At 37.1% G+C, this 13,485-nt stretch overlaps 1 long non-coding RNA gene across 6 annotated transcripts in view; it reads left to right on the forward strand.

Annotated features, from left to right (window-relative positions):
- The window catches only part of LOC134484784 (uncharacterized), a 38,100-nt gene extending 24,918 nt beyond the window's left edge, over positions 1-13,182 (forward strand). For 2 of the 6 annotated variants that reach the window (XR_010062574.1, XR_010062573.1), the window contains exons 2-3: positions 10,218-10,275; positions 12,754-13,182. This is a non-coding gene — a long non-coding RNA (uncharacterized LOC134484784). The other 4 variants (XR_010062577.1, XR_010062572.1, XR_010062575.1 and 1 more) reach the window with 4 other exon arrangements.
- Positions 13,183-13,485: the final 303 nt, after the last annotated feature.

The following is a 13,485-nucleotide window of genomic DNA, read 5'->3' on the forward strand; positions in this document are numbered from 1 at the left end:
TTAAGGGTTTGTCTGTCTGGTTGATTTTCCCAAGGAACTAGCTCTTGTTTTTGTTAATATTTGTATTCTTTTTGTTTCTGGTGGATCACTCTCACCTTGAGTCTGATCATTTCTATCTGTCTCCTCCTTTAATATGTGTTTGCTTCTTTTTATTCTAGAGATTTCATGTGTGCTGGGAAACTGCTAGTATGGGGTCTCTCCAATTTCTTTATAAAATTGCTCTGTGCTGCATGTGCACTTTCCTCTTAGCACTGCTTTCCTTATGTACCTTAAGTTTGGAGACGATATGCCATCATTATCATTGAATTCTAGGAACCTTTTTTTTTTTTTCAAGTCTTCTCTGAACTTGTGGTTCTTCAGTTGCAAGCTATTGAATATCCATGAGTTTATAGACTTTTTGTTATTGTTGAAGTCCAGTTTAAATCCATGGTGATCTGAGAAGATCCAATGGTTAGCACAGTCTTTCTGTGTCTGTTGTGACTTGTTTATTGAGGGTGAAAATGATCAGTTCAGGATAAGGTTCCATGAGGTACAGAAAAGAAAGTGTGTACTTTTGTGTTCATGTGAAATATTCTGTAGATATGAGTGAGGTCAGATTAATTGAAACCCCTGGCAGTTATATATTCTATTTTTATTGTTTTATTTTTAGTTTCTGTCTCAATGACCTGCCCTTGGTGAGATGGGACATTGATGCCCCCACTATTAATGTGTGAGGTTCGATGTGATATTTGAGCTTCAGCAATATTTCTCTCACCAATGTTGCTACTTTTTCTTTGGGATATAGACATCCAGAATTGAGATGCCATTTTGGTGGGTTTTTCCTCTAATAAATATGAAGTGTCCTTCCCCTTCTCTTTTGATTACTTTTGTTTGGAAGTCTGATTGCTGGATGTTAGAATGGCTACACCATCTTGTTTCTTGTTTTATTTCTTGGAAAACATGTCCCAACACCTTAGTCTAAGGTTATGTCTATCTCAATTGCTGGAGTGTGCTTCTTGAATGCAACAGAATGACAGATCCTGTTTTTACATCCATTATTTTAACCTCTGTCCTTTTGTTGTTGAATAGAGGCCACTAATGCTTAACGGTATTAATGACCAGTGATATTAACTTCATGCTATTTTGATGTTGTGGGTGCAGGGTTTTCTTGCTTGCATGTATTTTGGTTTTTTGTTTTTTTTTGGGTGGGATGTTTGAGTGTGTATGTTAGTATAAAATCTGTTCTGTAGGGTGAATGATTTTTTTTTTGTTTGCATGTTGTTTTTGTTTTTTTCGGGGGGGGGTTGTTAGAGCATGCAGGCGAGTACTTCCGTAGGTTATGCTGTGTAATTTTTAATTTCTAGTCGGAGGTTGGGATGGTTCAAATTCTGAAAATCCATCAGTATAATCCACTATAAGTGAAACTGAAGGAAAAATTACATGATAATCTCATTAGATGCAGAAAAAGCAATTCCAGCCCCGCTTCATGATAAAAGAGTGTGAGTGATAAGGGAGACAAGTCCTATGGAGAAACATAGTAAAAGCAAGGGAGAGGAAACCTGTAATGACCATCAAGCTAAATATAAAGAAACTTAAAACAATTCATTAAAGTGAAGGACAAGGTAAGGCTGCCCACTCTCCCTATTCAGTATAGTATTTGAAATTCTATCCAGGGTAAAAGCATGGTTCAAATTTGGTTCTGACATGGAGTATTGCCAAGTGCTGTGAAGGAGGAATGGCACAACATTTTAAAAATCCTGGGGTATGGCCCACTCTTTAGAACAGCCTCATTGCTCTTTGGTGAGTCATAGCCCCAAGGACCAACTGTACTGAGAACTTCATGCAGCGTTTCGCTCGGTTGTTCCCCTCATATCTCTCTAATTCTAAGAAGTACATAAAAATCCTCCTGGAGCTTACCACCACTCAGGGAGCAACATCATTGGCATTTGCAATAATATTGGTCGAGGTCTTTTAGGAATTTCCTCTGTGGAAGACCAATGCTTCCACCATCACCAAAGGAAATGTAGAATAATTAGTGACGACCAGCACCCTTAAAAAGCATTTGGAAAAATAAAATTGTTTGTTAAGCTGGCTAACATGTTTTAACTACTGCCTCTGATGTAAAAAAAAATTAGGTAACAATTTGAAGTTCGAAAAGACAGGGACTTTTTAAGGCCAGGGATCAAGAACAATGGTGGCACAGGCTAATGGTGTGACTGTCACACATGCTGGACTGTTGAGGACTGATTTCTGTCCCAGTTGTACCCTCAGCTCCCTGATAGGATTTAATAAGGATTGACAATCACAGGTGTGCATTCTGATCATTTAAAGTAGATATGACATTTTTATACACATATTTAGATTTGTGCTTTTTAAAAGATTCTTATTAGAGTACTTTTAAAGATAAATGATACAATATCAACCATTTCTCTGTAAATTCAAAATGCTCTCTACAGTGAAGGGAAAACGAATGAGAAAACTACTTTGCTTACTCTTTGTTACTCTATAACAAATTGCTTACTTATGAGCCTTGTTGGCCTTGGGAGTAATTTGTTTATTTTACGTGTACTATGTAATATTTCTTCTCATACACTATCACTCTTTTCAGCATCAAGCATGAGAAGAAACTAGAACATTATCACATTTGCAGTTTTACTTGGCTTGAAAGATTTCACTAGGATATCAAAGCTATTTGCTGTGGTTTGCCCTGAAGTTATCTGTATTTTGATGCTAATTCCACTGCCCCAAGGACAGCTGCCTACTCATGTACTCAGAACTCAGGTGACTTCACCAAAACCACCTCCCATTGAATTTGTAAAGTACAGGTGTGGGGCAGGTACATGATAGAAGGATGCTTTGGGAGTAATTTTTTTTTCTTTACTTGTACTATGTAAAGAACTTTTCTTTACCATGTAAAGAAGGAGGTCATTGGAGGAGAAGGAAGAATGGGTGAGAGAGATGTTTGAAGAAAAAGGAGGAGACTGGAGGAAAAAGGGGAGATAGGAAGAGGAGAGGGTGAGAAGTCATGGCAGGTGAGGTTACGATTATGGTCTGTGTATTTACAGGTTATTATTAATGTTCCTAAGGGATGGATGGTAAAGGGCTTTGTATATTTAAGTGCGCAATTATATCTTAGCAATTGGGTCAAAATTTTTGTGATGTGTGTCTTCTATGTGACGGATTGAGTATAGGAAAGTGTGTGGCGGCAAGGGACACTGGGCTGACAGGGAGTAGGGATGTGTTTTCACCAAGATATCTACCTATTATATTAGGACACTACGGTGCTAGTGATAGCATGGTAAAAGACAAGTTTTCTTTTTTTTTTTTTACAACAACAGATGGCAAAACAAGGTGATGGGCAAGAATCCACTAGTAATCAAAAAGTTGAGAGAACCTTTTTATTTTCTAAGTAAGAGGACACCTGTGCCATATTAATTCTTGATAACTTAAGAGCAGAATATAAAACAAAAATGGGGAAGCAGCAAGGGCTGACAGGCTGTTGGTCCCCTGCTGTGTGATAAGTAATGGCAGTTCAGAGAGTTAAAAGATTAAAGCTGCTTTTTAATGAGAGTTGTTTAGTAAGTCTTTCAGGATACACATTTTCTTTTTAACATAGGCTCCACAGGGGAATTTTGTGTGGGAATCCTAGTTACACAAGATACTTCTTCTATTAAGGTATTTTTAACAAGTGATTAAGTTTTATTTAAGAAAGAAGAGAGTAGAGAGATTACCTGAATCAGGTGGGGATTTTCATCTACTGCTCAGAACTTAGGGAAAAATTAGGCACTACCAAGTAGAGAGTTTTGATGAAATGTCTGTAACAACAGGGAAAGTGAATGCAGACATATATTGTAGAAGTTATTAACGATAAAGAAAAATCTGTGGCTTCAGGTAGAGAGCTTAACAGACTGAGATATTTTGGGCAAAAGTCCTTGTTTGAAGTTTTCTTATTGATATTAGAATTGATAGAAGGTATTTGATTAGTTTTATGAATTATCCCACTATATGGCTCGTTGATGACGCCTAGCGATGATTTGTGGTTACTTTTGATATTTACAACAATAGCAAGTTCAAATTCTCTTAACATGGGCTCCATGGGAACTTTGGGTTTATTTCCTGATATCACCAAGTACTGAGTTATATCAGACTCATTTTATACATAAATTCCTTTTTTAAAAATTGTTTAATCTTCAGGATGGGTGTGACTTTGAGTTTTATGCTTATATTATTACTCTGGGAGAGAGTGCAAGATACAAGCTTCTCTGGTTTCAGATTAAGAAACAGAGTATTTTGGAAGAAAGATTTTGTCCTTGTGTTTTTAAAAATTGTGATTAGGATTCTGGAAACCTCACAGAGTCATACTGATCAGGTTTGATATCAGTAGACGGCTATCAAATATATATTCGGGAGAATCAAACAAAAGATATATCGATTCTTAACCTTTTTCCTGAGAGTTGTATTTTGTAGAGTGTACCTACTTGGAATCCTGGTTTCAGTGAATTCCAGCTGGGTCCAGTCAGGACATATCGGCTATCGCATTTGTTTCATTTTTCCTACCCCCTACACCTAAGGATATCTCAACGCCCATGTACAACTTGAAGAAGTTATGTTGGATCCGTTGTCTCAATTACCTGGAATTTGTGGGGTGGGGCTGGAAGTGGTTATTCTAAAGATGTTTTTATAAAGAATTGAAAATTGGTTGAAATTTAGCAGGGAGGAATAAGCTAGATTTAGTTACAGTCATAATCGTATTTGGTAACTAAGCTTAATCTTATCTTTGTTTGGGTATAGAAATAATTTGAAAAAATTTTAAAATTACAAGAGCCAGTTCTATTATTTTTGTCATTACACACTTCTGAGTTGATTAAACCTGTGAGTTAAGATTGAAATATTAAAGTCATGCATCTGACTTTGTAAGAGTACTATCAAGAAAAAATTAAGATATAAAGACAACAGTCCAGATTGTCTTAGATAGATAGATGCTTTTCAAAAATGTAAGAAATCCACAAAATTTGAGATTTAAAGTTATTACTTATCTTTTGTTGAGTCATATCTTCTCCTAACTGTTCCCCTTTGGCAAATTTAATGAAGAATTTGAACATCTCTACCTCCAAATGAGGCAATACTTTGTGGCTAGGCAGTCACTGGAAAAAAATGCCTGTTTCATATGCAGATTAATACTATCCAGAAAAGGACAAATTATGCAGAGGATTTGAGGGATAAACCCTGCCAATACAGGGTAATCAGCCCTTCCAAGTCCGCCTTTCAATAGGCTGTCAGTTGATCTTGTGTCAGAAGGCTGAAGACTTAAGCTCACATGTTGCTAACAGGGGATTGTGCTATTGGAGATTTGTCTCTACAACCTCTCAGTTCTAGAAGCCCTCTAAGACATCCTATGTGTATAGATATTTGGTCACTCTCAGATTTCTGACGGGGTAGGAGACTGATTATAGCCTCATTGCTTATCAGGCTGTATAACTCTGAATATACATATTTTACTGGATAGTTATCAGATAGTATACAAGCTAGCCAAGACATAATATAGATTTTAAGCCTTTCTGAAGCTGGAATGAAGAACTAAATGCTCTTTCTAACTGATATAGTGACAGACTGGGTGTTGAGTATATCAAATGCTTTATAAATTGTAGAATAGTAATAATCTTACTCAATTGATATATATAAATCAAAAATCTGTTTAACTGGACAAAAAGGGGGAAACGTTGTTTACACTAAAGTTATCTGTATTTTGATGCTGATCCACTGCTCCAAGGACAGCTGCCTTGTCCTGTACTCAGAACTCAGGTGAATTCTACAGAACAGATTTCACATTAAATTTGTGAAGTACAGGTGAGGGGCAGGTACAGGATAGAAGCAGGCCTATCATTGGAAGAGAAGGAAGTATGGGCAGGAATGAAGTTTGAAGGAAGTAGAAGAGACTAGAGGAAAAAGGAGAGACAGGAAGAGGAGAGGGTGAGAAGCCATGGCAGGTGAATTTAAGATACTGCTCTGTGTATTTACTGGTTGTTATTATTGTCCCTAAGGTATGGATCGTACCAGGCTTTGTATGCTTATGTGGGCTACTATATCTTATCAATTGGGTCAAAGATTATTGTGTTGTGTGTTCTTTCATGTGAGGTTTTGAGTGTAAAAACATGTGTGGCAATAAGAGACACTGGGCAGCTGAGGAGTGGTGATGTATTCAACCAAGATATCTAGCAGAGACTTGGGAAACTACAGTGCCAGAGATAGCGGGATATAAGACAACTTTTTTATTTTTATATTTTTGCAACAACACATTCACTTCTGTATTTGACATGCTCTTTTTGTGTCACTTAGGGAAGATCTATATCTGGTTCCTGACAGAATGTGCTTCTTAGGTTCATCAATCTTATCTAGTTATCTAGTTTTGGTGGCTGATTATATATATATATATATATATATATATATATATATATATATATATATATATATATATATCGGTGGTTCCTACAACTATGAGATTACGTGCAATTTTAACATGGATTCTGAGCAGGTATGTCAAGAAGGTAGAATCCACAAACGGCAATGCCAAATAGACTCGCTCCTATTCTTATGACCCTAATGAAGTTGAGGTTTCATTGGACCTCTAGTTCTTCCCTCCCTGTCAATCCTCCTGTATCTTATCTTTGGCGTGAAGAAAGAATCATTTTAAAACATCCAAAACCCTGAAATCTCACCCTTGGAACACGACAAGGTTGATATTACAGAGATCATATCTAATGGGACTACATAGTCCACGCTGTCCTTTGATTTACTCAGGCAGTTATTTCTTTGCATAAAATAAAAATTTGGGAGTTTATCATTTTAAGTAGGTACACAATATTTACACTGTTAAATTCACTTCATAGCTTAGCCACGTTTGTTGCCAAAATCATTGCCAAAAAACTGGAATTTGAAAACAGAATACTTGAGTACACATTCAGGAATATCTATAAAGACCCCTTTCAAGGAATGAACAATTAGAAAATGAAATACAATATTCACTCAATTAAACATCTGTAAAGAAAAAATGGCCTGTGGGAAACAGGGAAAAAATAGGAAATTGATCTGTTTGTCAGAGGAATGGAACTGGGAATAGAATTATTATCCAAAAGAATCTCCTACATCCCATGTTCCTAGATCTTTTCTACTCAATACAAGCCCCTAACTGAGTTTCTCCATGTAGAGCCTGTAACCACTGATGAAGCAAAGTGAAGTTTCCAGCTGTAGAGAGATGTAGTACATAAATGTTACCAATGTGTCACAGTAGACATTCCTGGAAAATGCAAACTCGAATCTGGTCAATGTAAGGAAAGCTATTTAGGAGGTAGGCCATGGCAGTTCTCACTGACATCATCATTTGACCCTCCCTGAAAAATTTCTTGTACCCTGGAGAGCCCTAATTTTGTGATGTCACAAAAAACTGCATCACATATATTCCTGCAGTATCTCTAGGGATTACTAAGTGGCCTCTATTTCAGTGCAAACAGCCATTTGGGAAAGAGAACAAAGAGGATGTATATAACAAAAATGAGTAGAAGAAAGTTGGCTTTCTGTTTTAGTTTGAAAAAAATGAAAAAAATATGTGGTACATGGGAAAGTGCAGTGAGTGCCGTGTAGGGTTTGTGAGGGTTCACTGAACACATGAGCCTTCCACATATGGGATTCAGGAAGTGGGAGCCTCTTAGTAGCAACTGGATTTCCTTGCTTGTTATGGTTCCTGAAAGTCAGAGGTTTTTTTTTTTTATCATTAATTTCATTATTCCAAAAGTCAGGTGTTGGGATGGGCACAGCTTTTTTTTTTTTTTTTTTTTTTTGAGAGCACATGGCTTCTATTTTTTCTTCCAGAAGGAAAACGTCCTGAGGAGGAAGGGAAAGACAAGTATTGTATCCTCAGCTCAGAGTAAACTCCTTCGTGTACATGATTTCTACACTGTAGTTTGTGTCTGACACTGATATCTGGGAGGGAGAAATGCTTCTAGTTCAGACTTAATCATATCAGTCTTTCGACTAGTGTTATGCTGACTACCATTCCCTAACAGTGTCCCTCTAGATTTCTGAATCAATATGTCTGATTACCTTGCAGTTTTATTTACTTTTATCTCTTTCATAATTTTTTTTAATTTAAGCTAATTTTAATATTTTTTGGATATTTCTATATCTACATTTAAATGTTATTTCCTTTCCCAGTTTCCTCTCCATAAGAGACCTAAATGTTTCCATTCCATGACATTTAAACCACCCTTACTCTCCCTTGACATATCCTTGAACTGGGAGTCAAACCTAGGGAGGACCTTCCTTTGGTGCCCACCAATGCCATCCTCTGCTACATATGCAGTTGGAGCAATAGGTCTGTCCATGTACAGTCTTTGATTATCTGTATAGTACCAGAAAGTTCTTGTTCATTGTTCTGATGGGGTTGATAGCCTCTTCAGCTCTTGTAATCCTTTCTGAAAATTTATCAACAAGAGGTCCCTTTACAATTCTCTGGTTTGCCACTAGCATTCACTTCGGTAACTGACATGCTCTAGTTGTGTCTCTCAGGGAAGATCTATAACCTGTTACTGGCAGCATGCACTTCTTAGCTTTATTAATCTGAATTGTATCTAGTTTTGGTGTCTGATCTATTTATCTATCTATCCATCTATCTATCATCTATCTATCTATCTATCTATCTATCTATCTATCTATCTATTTACGCATATATTTATCAATCTATCTCTGCCTCTGTCTCTAGCTCTATCTCCTCTCTATCTCTATATATCTATATCTATTTATCTATATCTATTTTTATATATATGTACATATATTTGATGGCTTATACATCTATGAAGTTAGTTGAAATTTTAACATGGATACTGAGGTCCTAGGTCAAGAATGGAGAATCCACAAATGCCAATACCAAATATACTCCCTCCTGTTCTTATGCGCCTATCGAAGTTGAGCTTTTACTGGGCCTCAAGCCATTCCTCTCCCTTCCCATCATCCTGTATCTTTTGTATGGCCTGAAAAAAGAATCATGGTAAAATATCCAAAAGCCTGAAGTCTCACCCTTGGAACACAGGAAGGTAGATATTCCAAAAATGATACCTAATGGGACTACAGAACCGCATGCTATAGTCCATGCTGTCCTTTGATTTACTGATGTCAGGTAATTTTTGCATAAAATAAAAATTTGGGAGTTTATCACTTGAAGTAGGAACACAATATTTACACTATTACATTCACTCTTTAGCTTGAGCAGCTTTGTTGCGAAAATCATTGCAAAAAACTAGAATTGCAAAACAGAATTTTTGAGTACATATTCAGGAATATCTATAATGTGCCCTATCAAGGAATGAACAATTAGTAAATGAAATACAAAATCCACTCAATTAAATATCTGTAGGGAAACAATGGCCTTTGGGAAACAGATAGAACTTAGGAAATTGAACTGTTTGTCACAGGAATGGAACTGGGAATAAAATTATAATCCAGAAGATTGTCCTACATCCCATGTTCCTAGATCTTTTCTACACATGCGAAACCCGTAATAACTTTCTCCATTCAGAGCATGTAACCACTAATAAAGCAAAGAGAACTGTCTAGCTTTAGAGTGATGTTCTACATAAATGTGTCCACTGTGTCAAAGGAGACACACCTGGAAAGGTCACCTTAGAATCTGGTCAATATAAAGAAAGCTCTTTAGCAGGTAGGCCATGGCAGTTCTCAGTGACATCATCATTAGGCTGGCCCTGAAAAATCTCTTGTATACTGGAGATCCCTAGCTTCTCCTGTGATGTCACAGTGTTTTCCAGACTGCAACTGCCTCTCAGACATTCATTCAGTACCTCTAGGGTTTATTAATTGGCCTTTATTTCAGTGTAAACAGCTATTTGTGAGGAAGATCAAAGAAGATGTAGATATCAGAGATGGGGAGAAGGAAGTTGGCCTAGGAAGTTTTAGTTTAAAAAACGAAGAAATATGTGGTACATGGGAAAGCACAAGGAGTGCTGTGTAGGGGTTGTGAGGGTTCACTGAACACATAGCCTTGATCTGAGCCTTCCCCATATGGGATTCAGGAAGTGGGAGCCTCTCGGTAGCATCTGGATTTCATTGCTTGTTATGGTTCCTGGAAGTCAGAGGTTGTTTATCATTAATTTCTTTATTCCAAAAGTCAGGTATTCGGAAGTTTACAGTTGTTTTTCTGAGAGCTAATGGCTTTCATTCTTTTTCCCCAGGAAAAATAGTCCTGAGGAAGGAGGGACAACAAGTATTGTATCGTCATGTCATCTCAAGGTAAACTCCTCCTTGATTTGGATTCCTATAGTGCACTTTGTTTCTGACACAGATATCTGTGACAGAGATGTGCATCTAGTTCAGACATCATCATCTCAGTCTTTCCACTAGTATTTCTCTGATTACCATTCCCTGATACATACCCTTTAGATTTCTGTGTCAATATGTGTGATTCATTGACAGTTTTCTTTTCTTTTAACTCTATCATTTCTTTAGGAATTTTTATTGCGTTTCTAATTGGATACTTCTATATTTACATTTCAAATGTAATTTCCTTTCTCAGTTTCCTGTCCATAAGAGCCCTAACCTGCCCCCCCTCCCCTTTTTCAATAACCCCCCTTACTGCCTCTTGACAGTCCATTGAACTGGGAATCAAATCTAGGGAGGACCAAGGGCCTCTTTTTTCATTGGTGTCACGAAGGCCATCTTCTGCTACATTTGCAGTTGGAGACATTGGTCTGCCCATGAGCAGTCTTTGAATATTGATTTAGTACCAGAAAGGTTTCGTGTATTGGCATTGTCCTTGTGGGGATTAAAGCCCCATTCAGATCTTGTAATCCATTCTCAACATTTACCAACAAGAAGTCCATTTTCAGTTCATGGGTTTGCCACTATCATTTACCTCTGTATTTCACATACTCTAGCAGTGTCTCTCAGGAAATGTCTATATATGATTCCTGGCCGATTGCAGTTCTTAGGTTCATCAATTTTATATCATTTTGGTGCCAGATGTGTGTGTTTGTGTGTATATATATATATATATATATATATATATATATATATATATATATACACACTTTTGGTGGCTCCTACAGCTAGGTGGTTCGTTGGAATATTAACATAGAATCTGCCAAACTAGGTCAATAATGTAGAATTCAGAAATGACAATGTCAAATAGACTCCCTCCTGTAATATGAACATATTGAGTTTGAGGTTTGACTGATAAACATGTCATTCTTCTCCCTGCCTATCCTCCTGTATCTAAGGTTGCTACTTAATGACGAATAATGATAAAACATCCAAAACCCTTAATTCTGGCCATGGGAACACAGGAAGATAGGTAGTGCAGGTTTGATATCGAATGGGACTAGAGAACCGAATTCTGTAGTCCATGTTGCCCTTTGCTTTTCTGATGCCTGGTAATTTTTACATAAAAGAAGCTTTTAGGAGTTTATTAATTGAAGTGAGTACACAGTACTCACACTGTTATGCTCACTCTATAGCTGGGCACACTTTGTTGCCAAAATCACTTTGTTGCAGATAATGGAATAGGAAAAAAGAATTTTTCAGTAAACATTCAGGAATATTTATGAAGTCCCCTGTCAAGGAAAGTACAATAAGAATGTGATATACAATATTCATTTAATTAAAGGTCTGTAGGGAAAATACTGGCCTTTGTGATACATAGATAACCAAGAAAATTGAACTCTATATCTCAGGAATGAACCTGAGAAAAATAATATTATCTAGAAGAATCTTCTACACTAGATGTTCCAAAATCTTTTCTACCCATGCCAAGCCACTGACTACCTTTCTCCATCCCAAGTTTGTAACTGCTAATAAAGCAAGGAGAAATCTCTAGCTTTAGAGAGATGGAGTACATCAAGGTTTCTACTGTGTCACATGAGACATACGTGGAATGGGCACCCTTGAATCTGGTCAATGTAAGGAAAGATGTTTAACAGGTAAGCCATGGCACATCACAATGACATAAACAGTAGGCCCTCCCTGAAACATCTATTGAAACCTGGAGAGGACTACCTTCTTCTGTGATGTCACAAGTGTTGTCGTGACTGCAACTCCCTTCAGATATCCCTTCAGTACCTCTAGTGTTTACTAATTTAACTCTAATCGAGAGTAAACAGTCATTGTGGAGTGAGAAGGAAGAGGATGATGAGATCAGAGATGGGAAGAAGGAAGGTGGTCTTCTGTCTTGTTATAAAAAAAGGATGAAATACATGGTACTTCGGAAAGCTCAGTGAGTCCTTGTAGGAGTTGAGTAGGATCACTGAAGAGATAGACTTGTTCTGAGCCTTCTGCATATGGGAATCTAGAGCTGCGAGCCTCTCAGAAACATCTGGACTTCGCAGTTCTTATGGCTCCTGGAAGTCAGAGTTTTTATATCATTCATTTCTTTATTCCAAATGCCAAGAATTTTGAAGGTAACAGATGTTTTACTGAGAGCTCATTGCATTTATTCTTTTTGTCAATTATAAAAAGGTCCTAAGTAAGAAATAAAAGGCAAGTATTGTGTCCTCTGCTCAGAGTAAACTTCTCCATGCTTTGGATACCAATAGTGCAGTTTCTCTCTTACACTAATACCTTGGAGAGAGAAGCGCTTCTAGTTGAGACTTTATGATCTCAGACTTTCCACTAGTATTTCCACTGACTAACACTTTAGATTTCTGAGTCAATTGGTGAGATATACTTGCCGGATTCCTTTCTTTCATTTCTTCCATTTTTTCTTTATTTTTTTAGAAAAACTCTCAAAACTCATCCTGGCTGACAATGTAGATTAGACGCATCAGATGAAATGAATTGAAAAACTCTCCTGGGAATGAAAGTGGTAAGGAAATCACATTGATGTATCCTAAATGCAGTGCTAAGAGCAATATTCAGACTAGTCTGTGGAGATGCTGCTGTCATCAGAGACCACAGACAATTAGTGGAGAATGATTCAGCATTAAACTGGGAATGGAAGATGATGGTTGATATTGTTCTAGTAGATCTCACTACATTAAAAAGTGTTTCTTCCAGATAACTGAATGATTATTGTAAAGCAAATCCCGGAATGAACTTATGAGACCCACCATCAGCCTGTCAAATAATGTGCGAAAGAAGAAATCTGTGTCTCTCCAGGGACAAATTGTTGCTTTCAAACCAACAGTAAAGTGTCCATTCTATGAATGATACATTGATATATACACATTATAGAAGGATGGATACAGAGTTTCTTCAGGTCCATGAATGAGGTATTCAGCAGTTGACCTGGATCAGAAATGAAGGTAATTTTTGCCGACTCTTCAGACTTGAGCTCCTTCACTAGGATCCCCATGATTGAAGAAAAGAACAAACTTCAGACAACTTGTCTCAGATTTTTATGTAGTTAAGATTGCCTGGTCTTGGTCCTCGGAAGGAAGGATATCTTGCTTTCCAATTCTTGTTTATCCTATAATCCTCTCTGCTGCATTCATGCAAATAGATTACTGT

Source organism: Rattus norvegicus (assembly GCF_036323735.1).
Source record: "Rattus norvegicus strain BN/NHsdMcwi chromosome Y unlocalized genomic scaffold, GRCr8 chrY_unlocalized_7, whole genome shotgun sequence".
Taxonomy (NCBI): Eukaryota; Metazoa; Chordata; class Mammalia; order Rodentia; family Muridae; genus Rattus; species Rattus norvegicus.